Source organism: Rhinolophus sinicus, chromosome 1, assembly GCF_057876585.1.
Source record: "Rhinolophus sinicus isolate RSI-liver-muscle chromosome 1, RSI-T2T, whole genome shotgun sequence".
NCBI lineage: Eukaryota > Metazoa > Chordata > Mammalia > Chiroptera > Rhinolophidae > Rhinolophus > Rhinolophus sinicus.
In genome coordinates this window covers 138,953,870-138,969,684 of record NC_142501.1, presented here as the reverse complement: position 1 = coordinate 138,969,684, position 15,815 = coordinate 138,953,870, and the positions used below count along the sequence as shown (strand labels likewise).

The window sequence follows — 15,815 nt, the reverse complement described above, 5'->3', positions numbered from 1 at the left end:
TACTTCTGCATATGTAATGGGAGGTGTGGTATTGCCTTGCTCTAAGTATCATGCTTTGTGTATTATCCCACAAATAAGATTTCTAAAAAAGGACTAAATCTTGAAACTAGTTACTGTAAAATGAAATAAACAAAATAAATCCAACAATAGAATATAAAGAGAAATGCTTTATAAGACAGATGAGGGGAAATTATCAGAGTAAGAATGTAGTACAATAACTAAGAGGAAAAATTTTAAGATAGTTCTAAGAATTAAGTTCATTAACATTTGGACAATAAAAAATAATAGTAGCTAACATTTATCGAGTAGTTACTATGCATAGGCACATAAGTATTTAATGTATTTTTACTTCTCATTTAAAATCATATCTCCCACGTATTCATTATTATGTATATATAATTCTCAACTATTCATCCCATTTTATAGATGAGGTAATGGAGGCACAGATAGGTTAAGTTGTCCATTCTCACACAGCTAAATGGGATGGAGTTGGAATTCAAATTCAAGCAAGGTGTCTCCAAGTGTCCTCCTACTTCACCATTTGCTTCAGACTGCCTCAGCTTAATAAAGGTTAAAGGAAGCAAACAGTGGGGGTAAATTCAGAATAAAAAACAGATTAACCATTATTTTGTAAGATCTATGGGGACCTACAGTCAACTGTTTTAACTTGTTATAATTATCACCATCTTCCTTCCCTATACCCATCCTTATCCTCTGTAACTTTAAAGTACACTCACACACACAAACACACACACACACACACACACACACACACACACACTCCATGCATACACATTTTTCTCAAGAATTCTTCTGTGTGGTTTTCAAAATCTATTTCTTCTTGATGAAATTCTGTCTTATTTCATGAATCCCAACTACCAATGACTCTCTTATAAAAATTCAAAACATGGATCAAAATGCATATGGAGGAAAGTCATCCATCCACCTCATTATCCATATAATTCAGAGAGCAAAAAATTATGAGCTGTTTTCTCTACTTAATTGTAAGCTGCCAGTCCACTATAAATAAACTTAGAGTTCTAAAGATAGTTTTTTTTGAAATATCAATGATTTATTTATTTCTGTAAATTAAAGAACAAGGATTATTTACTAAATACAAGCCATAGTCAAACAAATATCACATCTGATGCACTACTATTGTAAACATTTTACATTTACAAAGCCATTTTATCATTGACTCTTGATAGAAAGCCTAATATTAGAAAAATTGACAGGTAGTTTGCTTTGTTTCTAATTTCCTCTGGATAGCCCTTCAGTATTGTTCCAAATAAATATGTACTCTTATGAGTCCTTGGAATATGTTGAAAGTAAAGTTCTATTAATATCTGAATGCTTTTAGAACATAAACCTTTGTAATAGTCACATTACAGTTCTTTAAATACATACAATTTGCTTCTGAAGAAGCAGTATAACTAACATGGAGCTCTGAACATGGAAAGTAGTCATCACTGTCTCTTAGGATAAAATTATAAGAGGAATATATGAAATGTGTGCTTCAAGAATGTTAAAGGGTTTACATAAAGGTGTATGGGTATTTTCATTAGATTTTCTAAAATGTATTAAATTACATTTGCATATGGGTAAAATTCAAACCTATACTTCATTCAGTCTCTTTTTATCTTTATTGAATTACACAATAACAGGACATGCTAAAAGATATTTTACCTTTCTCTAAGGTGAATTTGATTATTGAAGTTACTTCATTGAATTGATTTGCTTATAGCACATAATTCTGTAGAATGTATATGAATGTTTTCAAATTTAGATACATGTTCAGGTGACACTAATACATACAACTTTAAAAGGCATTTTAGAAATTAAATACTTCAATTTATAAACTATTGATTTAACAATCATGATATCATTGACTCTGGGATGTGAAAGGGACTTTAAAACTTATTTATCTCAGTACTTATTAAGTCATTCAATCACTAGAAAGCTCAAATCTCATGTTTTAACTCATGCTTGGATGAGCATTTGATGACAATAGTGTTTTATGCCCTTCTTTGTTTTTTATCAGGCTAATCAATTTTAGTTTCCTCAATTATTACATGGTATTTTATAATTAATTAATAGGACAGGTATAAGTCACATCTTTTTAGCATCTAAAGACTGCCTGCATTCCATGGCTAGTGGCCACCTCTTGTATCTTTCCAACCTCTTCTTCATCATCACGTATCTCCTCTTCACTCTGATACTCTTGCCTCCTTCTTACAATGACTATTGTGATGACCTTGGATCAATCCACATAATCCAGGATAAATTCCCATTCAAAAAGCCTTAAGATATTCACATTTGCAAAGTCTCTTTTTACCATGTAACTAACGTAACATATTCACAGATTCATGGGACTAGAATGTAGACATCTTTACAGGGGAGGGAGGGCACTGTTCGGCTTATCACAAGTATATAATATAGACCTACAATAGTCAGGAAGCCGGAGATACAGTGTTAAACAAACATTTGAATATATTCATGGGCCTTACATTCTAGAGAATAAAAAGTGTTAGGTAGAAATGACTGCATTTAAAACACTGAAGTGTTACGTTTGGTGAAGGAAGCCTCTAAAATGATCCCAGAAGACCCCCACCTCCTAATATTCGTGCTTTTATGTAATCCCCTCCAACTGAGTATGAGCCAGAACTAGAGACTCACCTTTTAAGAAAAGGATAGGACAATGGTGATAGAATGTCATTTTCTAGAGTATGTTACAAAAAGATTCTGGCTTCCATCTTGTTACCCGTGTTTACTCAATCACTGGCTTGTTATAAGGGAAGCCAGCTGACATATTGTGAGCTTCCCAGTGGAGAAGACTGTGTGGCAAGAAATTGAGGGAAGCCTCTGGCCAACAATCAGTGAGAAACCAAGGGCCTTAATCTAACAATACAGGAGGAACTAAATCTTGTCAACAGTCACCAGTGTGCTTATAAGGATCCTTTCCAGTTGTAGCCGTGTGAGGGCCCCTGAGCTAGAGATATCCAGCTAAGCTGTACCCAGATGCCTAAATCACAGAAACTGTGAGATAATAAAAGTTTGGTGTTTTAAGTCACTAAATTCTAGAGCCCTTTGTTATGCAGCAATAGATACTTAATTCCGTTTTGATTTAAACTTGAATTTGAATGTTATTGAAAAGGGCAAGTACTCTCTAAATCACACATAGTTTCCACCATAGTAAATACATGTTAAATAACAATTATCCAGTTGCTTTAGTGTAGTTAAAAAACATTAATTAAATTAATTAAAAAGAGTAGTTCACAATAAATACAATAAAGTGAAAAAATAATGTCCTATGACAGCAAATGACTGGGAAATATGACTTAAGCATAAATAAAAATTGGGGAAAGTCTCTCTGTGGATATTAAGGACCTAAAGGAAAAGAAGGGACAATCACAGAGAAGAGCAAAGAGAGTATTTCTGACAGAGTAAATGATCATGCTTAAATTCCTAGAAGTGGGAATGAGGATGATCTTCAGATATTAATACAAAGTCTAAACAAAACAAAACAAAAATGATTTCCATTTGTGTCTGGACATAAATAATGGATAAGTAGTAAAAGATGAAAGTGAAGACAGAAAATTAATCCAAATGAATGGCTTGGAACATCATGATAAAAAATGAATTTTAAATTTTGTGCAATGGGATAGTCCAAAGACAACAATCAATGATGAATCCTGATTTCAATATGAGTACCTTCATGGATGTGATGGCTAATTTTATGTATCAACTTGACTGCACCACTGGGTGCCCAGATATTTGGTTAAACATTATTCTGTGTGTCTGTGAGGGTGTTTCTGGATGTGATTAACATTTGAATCCATAGATTGAGTAAAGTTTATTGCCCTCCCCAATGTGGGTGGGCCTCATACAATTCATAGAAGGCCTGAAAAGAACAAAAAGACTGACGAAGGGAGAATTTGCTATCTGACTGTTTTTCAGCTTGAGAGTTGGACTTGGACTAGAATTTACATCATCAGCTCTCCTGTTTCTTAAGCCTTTAGTCTTGGACTGGAACTATTCCATCAGCTTTCCTGGTTCTCCAGCTTGCTGACTGCTGATCTTGGGACTTCTCAGCCTCCACCATCATATGAGCCAATTTCTTATAATCTCTCTATAAATAGATTATACATCCTATTGATTCTGTTTCTCTGGAGAACTCTAACACAATGTATGCTGTTCCATTTATTTAAAGGTGATGAAGGGTGAATAAGTTCTAAAATGGGGGGGGATTAAGAATTCAGCTTTGATCATAATATATTTGATTTGAAACATCCAGTTGCCGATGTCAAGGAGGAATTTAGAGATCAAGTTCTTTTATTCATTAATTAAATAAATATTCATCTTGTGCCAAAGATGTAGCAGCTCACAGAGGTCTGAGTGTAGATTAGAAAGTCAACAGCGTATAGATGGTGTATCAGTTAGATATGCTATCCATTTAAGTAACAAAATGCCTGACAAATAGTGACTTAAATAGTAGGTTTATTTTTCTCATATAGCAAGAATTCTGAAGGTAAAGTCTTACTATGTCAAGGTAAAGGTAAAAACATTGGTTCAGGGACTCAACAATTTTAGGAATCTGTGCATGTGTGTTTAATCTTCCCCTCATAGTTGCAAGTTCACTATAGTAGTTCCAACTATCACATCATGTTCTAACATGGGGAAAAAGGGAGTAGCATGCGATGGAGACACTTTTAACACATGCTTCCCTCTTATAAGAGACATAAAAAGCATTGCCAAAAATCCTTCAGAAAATTTCCTGTTTCTTCTCAATGGCGAAAAGTCAACTATAACTTCACCCTATTCTAAGGGCTAGATCTATTTTCTCATAGATCTAGGGATCCTAATTTAATACATGTAAAGACAAAAAGTTGCATTTGTAAAAAGCAAACAAACAAACAAAAACCACAAGAGGAAATGACCTCAGAGTAGGCATCCAATAGAATTCCAAACTTATATAGGAACTGATTTAAACCCAGGGGATACATTAATTTAATTTTAATCAAATTATGGCAAACTTTTCCACATTGACAACAAGTAGTGTATAAATGAGCATGCGATCCAATTCTAGCCAATAAAAATATGAGCAATATTTCTGAAAGTTTCTGTCAATGTTATCTTTCCTGTTACATGGAAACATCAGGAAATAATTTTTTCTTTTTTTTTTTTTTCAGGCTTCCCCTTGCTTTCAGCTCAGGATGCTATTATATAAGGATAGAATGTTTTGAGATGTGGCAGCCATTTTGCAACCATGAGATAAAGAGCAAAACAACATCAGTTACAACATGGCTTTCTGACTTCACTGATTCACTCAGCTAATCTTTTATTATTTAAACTAATACAACTTGAGGACTCTGCTATATATAGCTAAAAGGACTATATATAAAAAGATATTTAAATCCATAGGAATGAAGGTACTTAATACAAAGGGAGAAACTGCAGAGAGAGAGAGAAAAAGACATTATAAAGGTAGGAAACATTTAGGGAGGGATCAATGAACCTGCTAAGGAGACAGAGAAGTGATAAAAGGAAAACTGAAAAGGTAGTGTGTTCTGGAAACTGATATGATATTTCATGAAGAAAAATATTGTGAACTGTGTGGAATGCTACTAAAAGTTTGACCATTTGAAAACAGTAATTTAAAAATAAGTTTGGCAATGTGGAGGTCCTTGGAAATCTTGAAAGGAGTTTTCTTTGAGTGCTGGGAGAAAGAAGCTAAAGAGAACATAAGGTTTGAGAAACTGTGACTATAAGGTTTAGGAAAAAAAAATCTGTCAGACTGTTTGGTCATGAAGTAAAATTGATAAAAGGAAATAAGTGAAACATGTTTTGTTGTTGCAGTAGCTATCCACTGGGATATTCCAAAGGAAATTTGTAGAGTGATGAGGTTATAAGCAATGGAAAAAGAGATTAATGATGGTGGAGAAAGAAGAAACCACAGGAGCAGAGCTCCTGATAGTGATGATCTCTGAAGCACAAGAGAAGAAATTAGCCTCTGATTGAGGGGGTCATTTTATTCGATGAAGAGGCAAAAACATTTCTTAGTTGGTTTAAGAGAGAGTGAGCTAATGGTCCATTCTTCTCAGAGAAAGATTAGTTTATTTTAGTCAGTCTACCTATTCCACTGTTAATCTCATTTAGAAACACCCTCACAAACACACCCAGGAATAATGTTTAACCACATATCTGGGTAAATCATGGCCCAGTCAAGTTGACTCATAAAATTAACAATCACAATGGTAGTGGAAGAGTGATGAGACCCTGTGGAGACTATGTGGTATCAGACTTCAAGTTCAACTAAAATGTCAGAACGTTTTCTTTTGAACAACCTTTACGCCAGGAATCCCTAATCTTATACTGTATAATTAATTCTTTGAAATTAAGTGCAACATTTTCAATTTACTCTTGTTAAACTACATTATCCCAGTTTTACACAAGAATGCCTTTCTTCAAATTATTTTAATCATGTTTTTTAATTGTTGATGTTATTTCTCCTGTCTAGTTTCTTGGATCTGCAATTCTGGATCTGCCCATGAGCTTGGCATTCAACTTTGGTCAGCACTGACTCCAGGCCAGAGGTCAATGTCACTGTATATGACTTTGGGATCATTAGCCATAGCAGTAATTGGAAGATATTTTAAAAATATTTAAAAAAATTATTCTCACCATAAGCTTCAACATTAAATCAGAATCAAGTTTGCAGAAAAATTTAAATTTTAAAAAGTGTTTACAAAACTTGATTTTGAAAGTGAGAATTCCCTAAATCTGCATTTAAATATCATTCAAATGTTGAAATTATATTATTTACAGGCAACATGAATTTAGTTGTTTTTCAAATGGTTATCTGCTCACATTCAGTGTTTTTTGTTTATTTTGTTCTGTTTTCCTATATTGCATATGTTTCATAGCAATCAATGATTTCTCAGTCTAATTTTAGGGAAAATACACATATATTTCAAACTGAATTATAATGTCTAGAGGTGACATGGAAACCAAGAATGTGGACTCTCAAGTGAATATACTTCAATTTTCATTTTGGCTCTCACATTTGTGATCTTTAGCTATGTGATCTTTACAAACTTATATTTTATATGAAAGGATCGTGTCCCGATTCAAGCTGCTATAACAAAACAAAATAGACTGTGTAGCTTATGAATAACAGAAATCTACATCTCCCAGTTCTGGAGGTTAGAAGTCCAAAATCAGGGTACCCTCAGAGTCAGGTTCTGGTAAGAGCCTTATTCCAAGTTGCAAACTGCTGACTTCTTATCTGTCCATAATTGGTGGAAAGAGAGCAAGCTAGCTCTCTGGCCTTTTCTTATAAGGGCACTAATTCCATTTATTAGGGCTCCAATCTCATGATATTTAGGTAATGCAAACGCCTATCACACAATGCTTTTCAAAACAGATAAAACTTATTTAAGGATTTTTCTATACTAAGCATTGGTCTAAGCACTTTAGATGTCTTTTTTTATGTTATCATCATAACAACCGATGGAATAAGTATATTAATATCCCATTGTAATAGATGAGAAAAGTCTAAATAACTTGTCTCTGGTCACACAATTTATAAGTAGTATAGCTGGGATTGGACCTGAAGTGAAATTATTCATAAAACTTGGACAATTTTATTATCCTAAATATCCAGTAGGCAAGCAGTCAATTTATCTGTGATTTTTATGAATTGAAGCAGGTTTTGAATAACCATGAATAAAAACAACAATCAAACAAATAAATAAAATGCAGGTACACTGAAATGTTTACTTTGTATTTCACATCATAGTGTGTTCAGTATATGACATTACAATATTAGGAAATAAATATAAATATATTAAATTCCAGCTTATGAGTCCTGACGTTCATTTTGGTCCTCATATTTTTATCACTACATGGAAAGGTTATTGAACAGTCTGAATCTAATATATCCATGACATAGTTTTACATGTCTTTAATAACTCTCTACTATCTTGCTTTCACATTACTTAATTACATTTTAAGCAAACCCCATAACTTTCTGGTTGTTTTCAGTTATTTAAAATAATGCAATCAAGTTCAAAATGTCAGTAATCACAGATGTGGGTGACCTAGCTATCCCAATGTTATTTCTGCTCTCTACCCTACCATCTCTCTTCAATACATGCTCAAATTGACCAAAAAAAAAAAAAAAAAAAAAAAATCAGCAGATTTCCAAACAGAGAATGAGATTTCTTCATTCGTTTGACAAATATTGAGTACCTACCATTTGCATGTACTGGTGATTCAACAGTCAACAAAACTAATAGAACCCCTACCCTAATGGACCTTATAGTCTAATGGAGGAAATAGTGTCAGTTGGTGGTAAGTGCTTAGAAGACAAACTACAGGTTGATAAGAGGATGGAAGCTAATGGGAAACTATTTTTTAAAACCTGTCAGGAAAAATCTCCATTAATAGATGACAACTGAGTGAAAGTTAGTGAAGTAAGGAAGCATTGTTCCAGGCAGAGAGACCAGTGATGAGAGAGTAGTAGTGGTTGGTGTAGTAGTCGGTGGGGATAGTCAGTCATCAAGGAGTGTAGGAGATGATTTCAAGCCATAGCCAAGGATCAGTTCCTACTGGGCCTTACAGCTTATGATAAGGGTTTTGTATTTTTTCTATATTATGAGAATCCATTGGAGGATTCCAAGGAAGAAAGAATGATGTAACATTGGTTTCAAAAGAATTACCAGCTGAAATGTGAACTATCAACTGGGGTCAAGATTGGAAGGACGAGGATAAGTAAGGAAGTTATTGCAATAGTGTAGGTGAGTAACTTGGTTCGTCACCTAGGTTAATAGCCTAGGTTAGTAACTTGGCCTTTACTAACAGTGTTGAAGCTGGTGAGAAGCTGTGGAATGCAAGGTTTGCTAATGGATTTATGTAAATGTGGGAGAAAGAGAGGCATTAAGAATTCTTACAAGAGTTGTTTGGTTTGCTTTGTGGCTTAAACAAATATTCTGAGATAAGTAGAAGGAGGGGATAGCAATAGTTTTGTTTAAGAAATGTATTTGTGTTTGAGATGCCTTTTAGTTAACCTGGTAGAATTATAAAGATTCATGCTATCCTGATGAATATAAATTGCATTTAAAAATAAAAATGACACTATATTTAAAATATAACAGGAGAGTTGTCTTATTAATGAAACTTGATTGATTTTCTTTGAAAAAACAAACATAAAGTAATTCAATAAGAAGGGTGTCAACAATAATTTATTAAAAGCAGATTTGCAATTATGCTAGTGTATTAAATACAGTCACCCTTTCCTCATGTGCAGTTGAGCAATATAGTGTGCTGCTTGCTATGTCATTCAATTTAAGAGGGTTATAACAGCTACTCATTTTAGAAATCTAAAGGATCCTACAACAAATAAACATTTGGGAAAGGGGTGAATTTTAACTAGTGAAATCAGGTGGGGATATTTTTTCAACCTGGAAACAAAAGCTACCTACTTACCGTAATGTAGAATTTTAATTCTGTGTATTTAAGATAATTTCTCTCTCTCTCTTTCTCTCTCTCTCTCTCTCGCTCTCTCTCGCTCTCTCTCTCTCTCTCTCTCTCGCTCCCTCTCTCCCTCTCCTCCTCCCTCTCCCTCCCCCTCCCCCTCCCCTCCCCTCCCCCTCCCCCTCCCCTCTCCCCCTCCCCCCTTCCCCCTCCCCCTTCCCCTCCCCCTCTCCCTCTCCCTCTCTCTTCCTCTCTCTCTCCTCCTATTCAACATTTATCTATCTGTCTGTCTCTCTCTGCCTATCTGTCACTCCATTTAATCCAGTCTGAAAAAAGTGTTCTCCTTTCCTCATGCTCAATGCAAATCCCTCAACTTTTTTTTAAAATGTGTGCTTTTTCTCCTTTACTCATAAAATAGGTCACCATTTACCAGTCCTTACCTTGTTGTATTTTGAACTTTTCTTTCTGTTTCTCCTTACTGTTTTCACAAAGCAGTAAAATGCTTGCCTTAACAAACTTAAAAATGAAACTCCTTTGTCTCTGTAATACTTTTTCCATTCTTCCAGTGTAAAATTCTTGCACAAAAGAGAGTGTTTACTGCCTTTATTTCAAAATGGGAGACCTCACATCCCTGTCACTACTTCCCTTTCTACCATCATGCTCCTCCCTATATTATTTTACTGAAATTGCCCTCTAAAAGATTACTCATGGGCCTGCTAAATTCCAACAGGTTATTTTTGTCTTTATTATCTATTTAACATTTGAATCTGTTTTACATTTAACAATTTTTTGATCATCATTGTCTCTGTTTCTTTGGATTCTAAGATCCTAAATCCTAGTATACATTTCAGTTCTCTTTTTCACTTCTCTAAATATTTTTATTCATTTTTGCATTTTTCTTCTTGTGATGCCCCTTAAAGGTTAGTGATTGCCAAGATTTCATTTACAATTTTCCTCTGCTCATCACTTCTTTTTTCCTTTCTCTTTCTCTCCCTGCTCTACCTCTCTCTCTCTCTTTTTTTTAACTTTTTAAAAAATGATCATCCATCCCTATTAGGAGAACTTCCACTGATGACCACCCACCATATTTAGTCTGATGGAATAGGCCAAGTACTCCTTTAGGGAAGTTTGTTCATCATTGCATTCCCAGGCAACTACCTGCTACATAATAGATGCTCAATAAATGTTTATTAAACCATCCGATATTTACTGTACACATGTCCTCTAAACTCTAGACTTGTATACGCAAGCGTATACAGATATTTATAAATAGTCTCAAAACACCTCATACACAAAATGGGCATAAGGATACCATTACTTTCTCCCAAATATCTACAATATTTCACCCAGTCTTCCAAATTCTATTTCAGGGATGTAATTTAGATAGCCACCTTGGCCTTAACCCCACAGGCAATCAATTACCAAGTCCTATTAATTCTACTCCTTTACGCACTTCTTATCTAACTCCTCTCTACCTTCATCACTGCTGCTATAAATTATGCTCTCATTACCTTTCACCAGGACTGTGGATGCTAATGGTCTCTCTGCCAACAACACTGCCTTTCCTGATTCATCCTCTACAATGCAGACACAAGTTCTATCTGAAATGCAAACTTAACAATTTCCTCACATGAATAAACATGTTTGCTGACATCCATTGCTCTGGATAAAGTCCAAACTCTTTGGTGTGTTAGTTGGGACCCTCTAGGTTACATCACCTGCTGAGAGCTAACTTCTTCAGCTTTTACAATCTTCCACCTTTCTCCTATTCCTTCACAACCTGTGCTGCAGCCAAACCTAACTAAATTACATTTCTTAAATTAAAATACCTTTTTATACATCAATATATATTTTTTAAAACTAAAAATATACAGTCTAATTGTCATGGTCTTTCCCTACTACCAATCTTGCCGATCTAGATAACTCCTTATTTCAAGATACAGCTCAAATAGTCTCTTCTTTGCAAAGGATTTCTGAGGCTCCACATATAGAACTAAATGCTTCTACTTTCCCTATGTCAATCTTATTTTATTCTATTATTTATGCAGTTGCTTATCACCTGATCATTGACTGTAAACTCCTTGAGAATGTTTTTACTTCATTAGCAACTTTCATAGTATCCAGCACAAAAATAGAGGCTTAATCTAATTAAATCATGCATTGTAGACATTTCCAAATGGAGCTTGGCTATTTTTTTTTAATTTATTGAGGTGACAATTGTTAGTAAAATTACATAGATTTCAGGTGTACAATTCTGTATTACATCACCTATAAATCCCATTGTGTATTCACCACCCAGAGTCAGTTCTCCTTCCATCACCATATATTTGATCCCCCTTACCCTCATCTCCCACCCCCTATCCCCCTTACCCTCTGGTAACCACTAAACTATTATCTGTATCTATGAGTTTTTGTTTCTCATTTGTTTGTCTTGTTCTTTTGTTGTTTTTGGTTTATATACCACATATCAGTGAAATCATATGGTTCTCTGCTTTTTCTGTCTGACTTATTTTGCTTAGCATTATATTCTCAAGATCCATCCATGTTGTCACAAATGTTCCTATATCATCTTTTCTTACCACTGAATAGTATTCCATTGTGTATATATACCACAACTTCTTTATCCATTCACCTATTGAAGGACATTTTGGTTGTTTCCATGTCTTGGCCACCGTAAACAAAGCTGCAATGAACATTGGAGTGCCTCCGATAAGGGGCTAATATCCAAAATATACAAGGAACTCATGCAACTCAACACCAGAAAGCAAACAACGCAATTGAAAAATGGGCACATGACCTGAAGAGACATTTCTCCAAAGAGGACATACAAATGGCAAATAGAGAAAAAATGCTCAACATCACTAATCATCAGAGAAATGCAAATCAAAACCACAATGAGATATCACCTCACCCCAGTCAGAATGGCTATCATCAACAAGACAAATAGTAACAAGTGTTGGAGAGGCTGTGGAGAAAAAGGAACACTCGTACACTGTTGGTGGGAATGCAGACTGGTGCAGCCATTATGGAAGGCAATGTGGAAGTTCCTCAGAAAATTACGAATAGAATTGCCATATGACCCAGCAATCCCTCTCCTGGGTATCTACCCAAAAAAATCTGAAAACATTTATACATAGAGCTTGGCTTTTAAAATCCATCCTAACTTTCTCAGTCTAGACAAATGATTCAGAGGAAAAAACCTTTGTTGTCCACACAACGTATGAGAGATAGGATTCTTGTCTTAGTTTAAGCATAGCCACTTAATTGAAGATGACATTTTTTCTAAAGTTTATTCTGTATTTAATATCTTAGGATATTTTATGGAGCTTGCTCCTGCCTTGGTCAAAATCTGTACTCCAGCAATGGATTTGTGATTTGTGATGGAAAAGAGATACTCTTTCTGTGAAGGATGAAGAATTAAGTATATCTTGAGACTAAAGGTTCATCTCATGCACAAGATAAAAGCAAGGTAGCCTGATTTTGAGAAAAAAATGTTACAATAAGGGCATCACCAAGGGTGATATCTAAAGGGAGAATAAATTAATTCATACACACACACACATCTCACCCCAAGTTCATAAGTCCACTGAAAATTTGGGCAAACAGAAACTAAGAATCTAAATTCAAATTATATTTCCGGAGAAACTCCAGGGAATACTCATGAGAACTCAGGTTAATTATGTTATCCTTCGGGGGAGCCAAAGGAAAATGTGATTATTTAAGAAGATTATTTTTAATAGATAATGAAAGCTTACCAATAAATGCTATTTTAAGTTCATTTCAGATAATTAAACATTAAATAATATTAAAGAATTGTTTATTAGAACAACTTTTGCAATTATCATCAGAGAGTTGCCTAGCCAGTCCTAAGGGTGGAGGGTCACAGCTATTGGTGCAGATTAGTTCAAAACTGATAATCTGCCTCTCATAAATATCATTGTGTTTATAACTTGTAAAGTTAGACTAGAAGGCAAAAGTAGTGATCTCATTTTTTTCTGTAATATAGCTCATTTTTTGTCAGTATGGTATTTTTTAGAGTATTTTTAGAGAGATAATAATTACTATTAAAAGATCATTTGTTAATGTTGAAGAACATGCTCAACTAGCTAAATAAGGGAATGAGTGAAAGAATTATCAGCTGCTAAAATTTAAACACTATTTAAATTATTAGAAAACTGAAAATAAATACCAATTAACCATTGGTAGTGTGGGAGAAATGTTATATCATGTGGAAAAATTAATTTCCATTTCAAGTCAGAATATAATGTATTTTACCTTATGTGTTATGTATACTTTTCTGTTCTTCAACACATATTAATGCATTTTAAAGACTGAAGTAATTTTATAGAAAATGAGAATATTCGTGAGCTCACTAGTAACATAAAATAGAAAAGTTTTTTTTTTAATATTTTTTTCAGATTGTATGATCTTTCAAATAGAAATCTGTTGCAAGGGGATTTTCTTATTAGAATATTTGTTTAGGCTTCTGATTCTTCTGAATTTTTTAACTATTTATTTTTTCATGTCAGAAGGGGCTATTTAATCTCTCAATGTCTGTTCTACTCTTGTTACTATAATAGGGGAAGAGAAAAAATTTCTGGAGTACACATTTTTTTTTTTTTTTGTCAGACTTCAGTGCAATCCTTTCTCAGGGTGGTTTTTATCCTCCCAATCTGTCTGTCTCCCTCCCTCTCACCTCAATCTCTCAGATCTTGTCCTTTCTTCCCAGTGTTCAGGTGGACATTTTCTCCACCATTGATTCAGTCTAAGGGTGAACCCAAGGGAGATGTTTTCTCAGATCTGTAAATTTGTGGAGCCATTTCTTTGCTGTCATTTTCCAACTCTCAGTTAGATATCATTTTTTTTTTTTCTGTTAGTGTTAGTTTTTCCCATATGGCCCGTAAAGTTTTGTATCTTTTTAAATAAATTCAGGTTAGCATCAGTGCAGTCTTGAATCTAATATAGATCTTTTCCTGAGAAGCAGGAGCCCGTCAATGTTACACTGAGAACATCAACACTTCTCTTTGCAGCATCCGCCCTGACACCTGAGGTTCTCTCTCCTGTCTCAGATTGACTGACTCTTACACTGTTCTTAATAAATTTTTGCTGTTGACCTCAGTTTCTAGATTATTAGTATTCCCTTTCCAGACTTTTCTACTGAGCAGGGATTCAGCGTTGACATAAATTATGTTATTATTTTTATGTTGTTTCTTTTAGTTTCCTAGCAGATTAAAATAATAAAACAAAAATATTCTGACTATAGGCCTCTAATGTACATATTTAGGTCTCAATTATTGAGGGTAATAGCTTATGTGAAAAAATATGAATAGATATAATTCACAAACAAGCCCTAGCTCCTTGATTTAAAACTGCAATTGATTACCATTAGTAGATTTTCGTAACATCAAGAGTTGTGCAACAAGAATTATCTGAACAATTAAGTTTATCTGAATGATATTTATTCAATTTCAGGCTGTGTATATGGTGTATTTCTGTATTATTTTAGATAAACCTCAAACCACCACTGTATTAGTATCTTTAATATGAAGTGGAAATGGTATCATAAGCACAAGCTTTGAGCCATTATACAGAAACATGGAGAAATAAATTCACAGGCAAGAGGCTAATGTTCACCCATTGGGGGAGGAGGGTACGTGCTGCCTGTTAGAGCTGCAACAGTCCAGAATGGGATTTTACATCGCTTCTCGGCCTTTTGGCTAAGATCAAGTGCAGAATGGGATTTTACAGCAGTGACACTTTAGATAAAATTTTCTTTTCACGTTTGAGACACACACACACACACACACACACACACACACACATTTGTTCAAGGTATTTCTTTTCACTTTAAAATAATTTGCCTTTCCATGGATGGGGAGGAAAATTAAGCTGAACACTAGACAATTTTTTGAGGTTCCACAAGTGAAAATGTAGTATAATGATCTCTTGTGGATAAAAAGCAGACATTTATGTGTGGAGCTCTTGAACCATTTTAGCAATGGCAATAGGAAGGATTTTAAAATTGGATGCATTGATCAAAATTTAATTATTCCTTTGGCTTTGATTTTCCAACTTTGTTATGTAAAAAGTTGAGTAAAGTTTGAAGCGCTTTTCTTTGTTGTTGTTGTTTTAAAAAAAGGTTTTTGTTTTTTTACATGACTGGAAAAAAATATACTCAGGAGTCCAGAAAGTACTCAAAGATTTGTCTAAATCCTATTTCCATAATATTAGGTATATCATCACTCAAGATATTCTATTGGGAAAAATTTGCCTTGGTCAAATTTATTTAATCTAGCTTTTAAAGAGATTTCCTCTTGTTTATGTTAAAAATCAATATATTT

General features: G+C 34.2%; 1 pseudogene; it reads left to right on the top strand.

Moving 5' to 3' along the window:
* The first annotated feature begins 15,171 nt into the window (after positions 1–15,171).
* Positions 15,172–15,339, top strand: LOC141570317 (U2 spliceosomal RNA; annotated as a pseudogene).
* Positions 15,340–15,815: the final 476 nt, after the last annotated feature.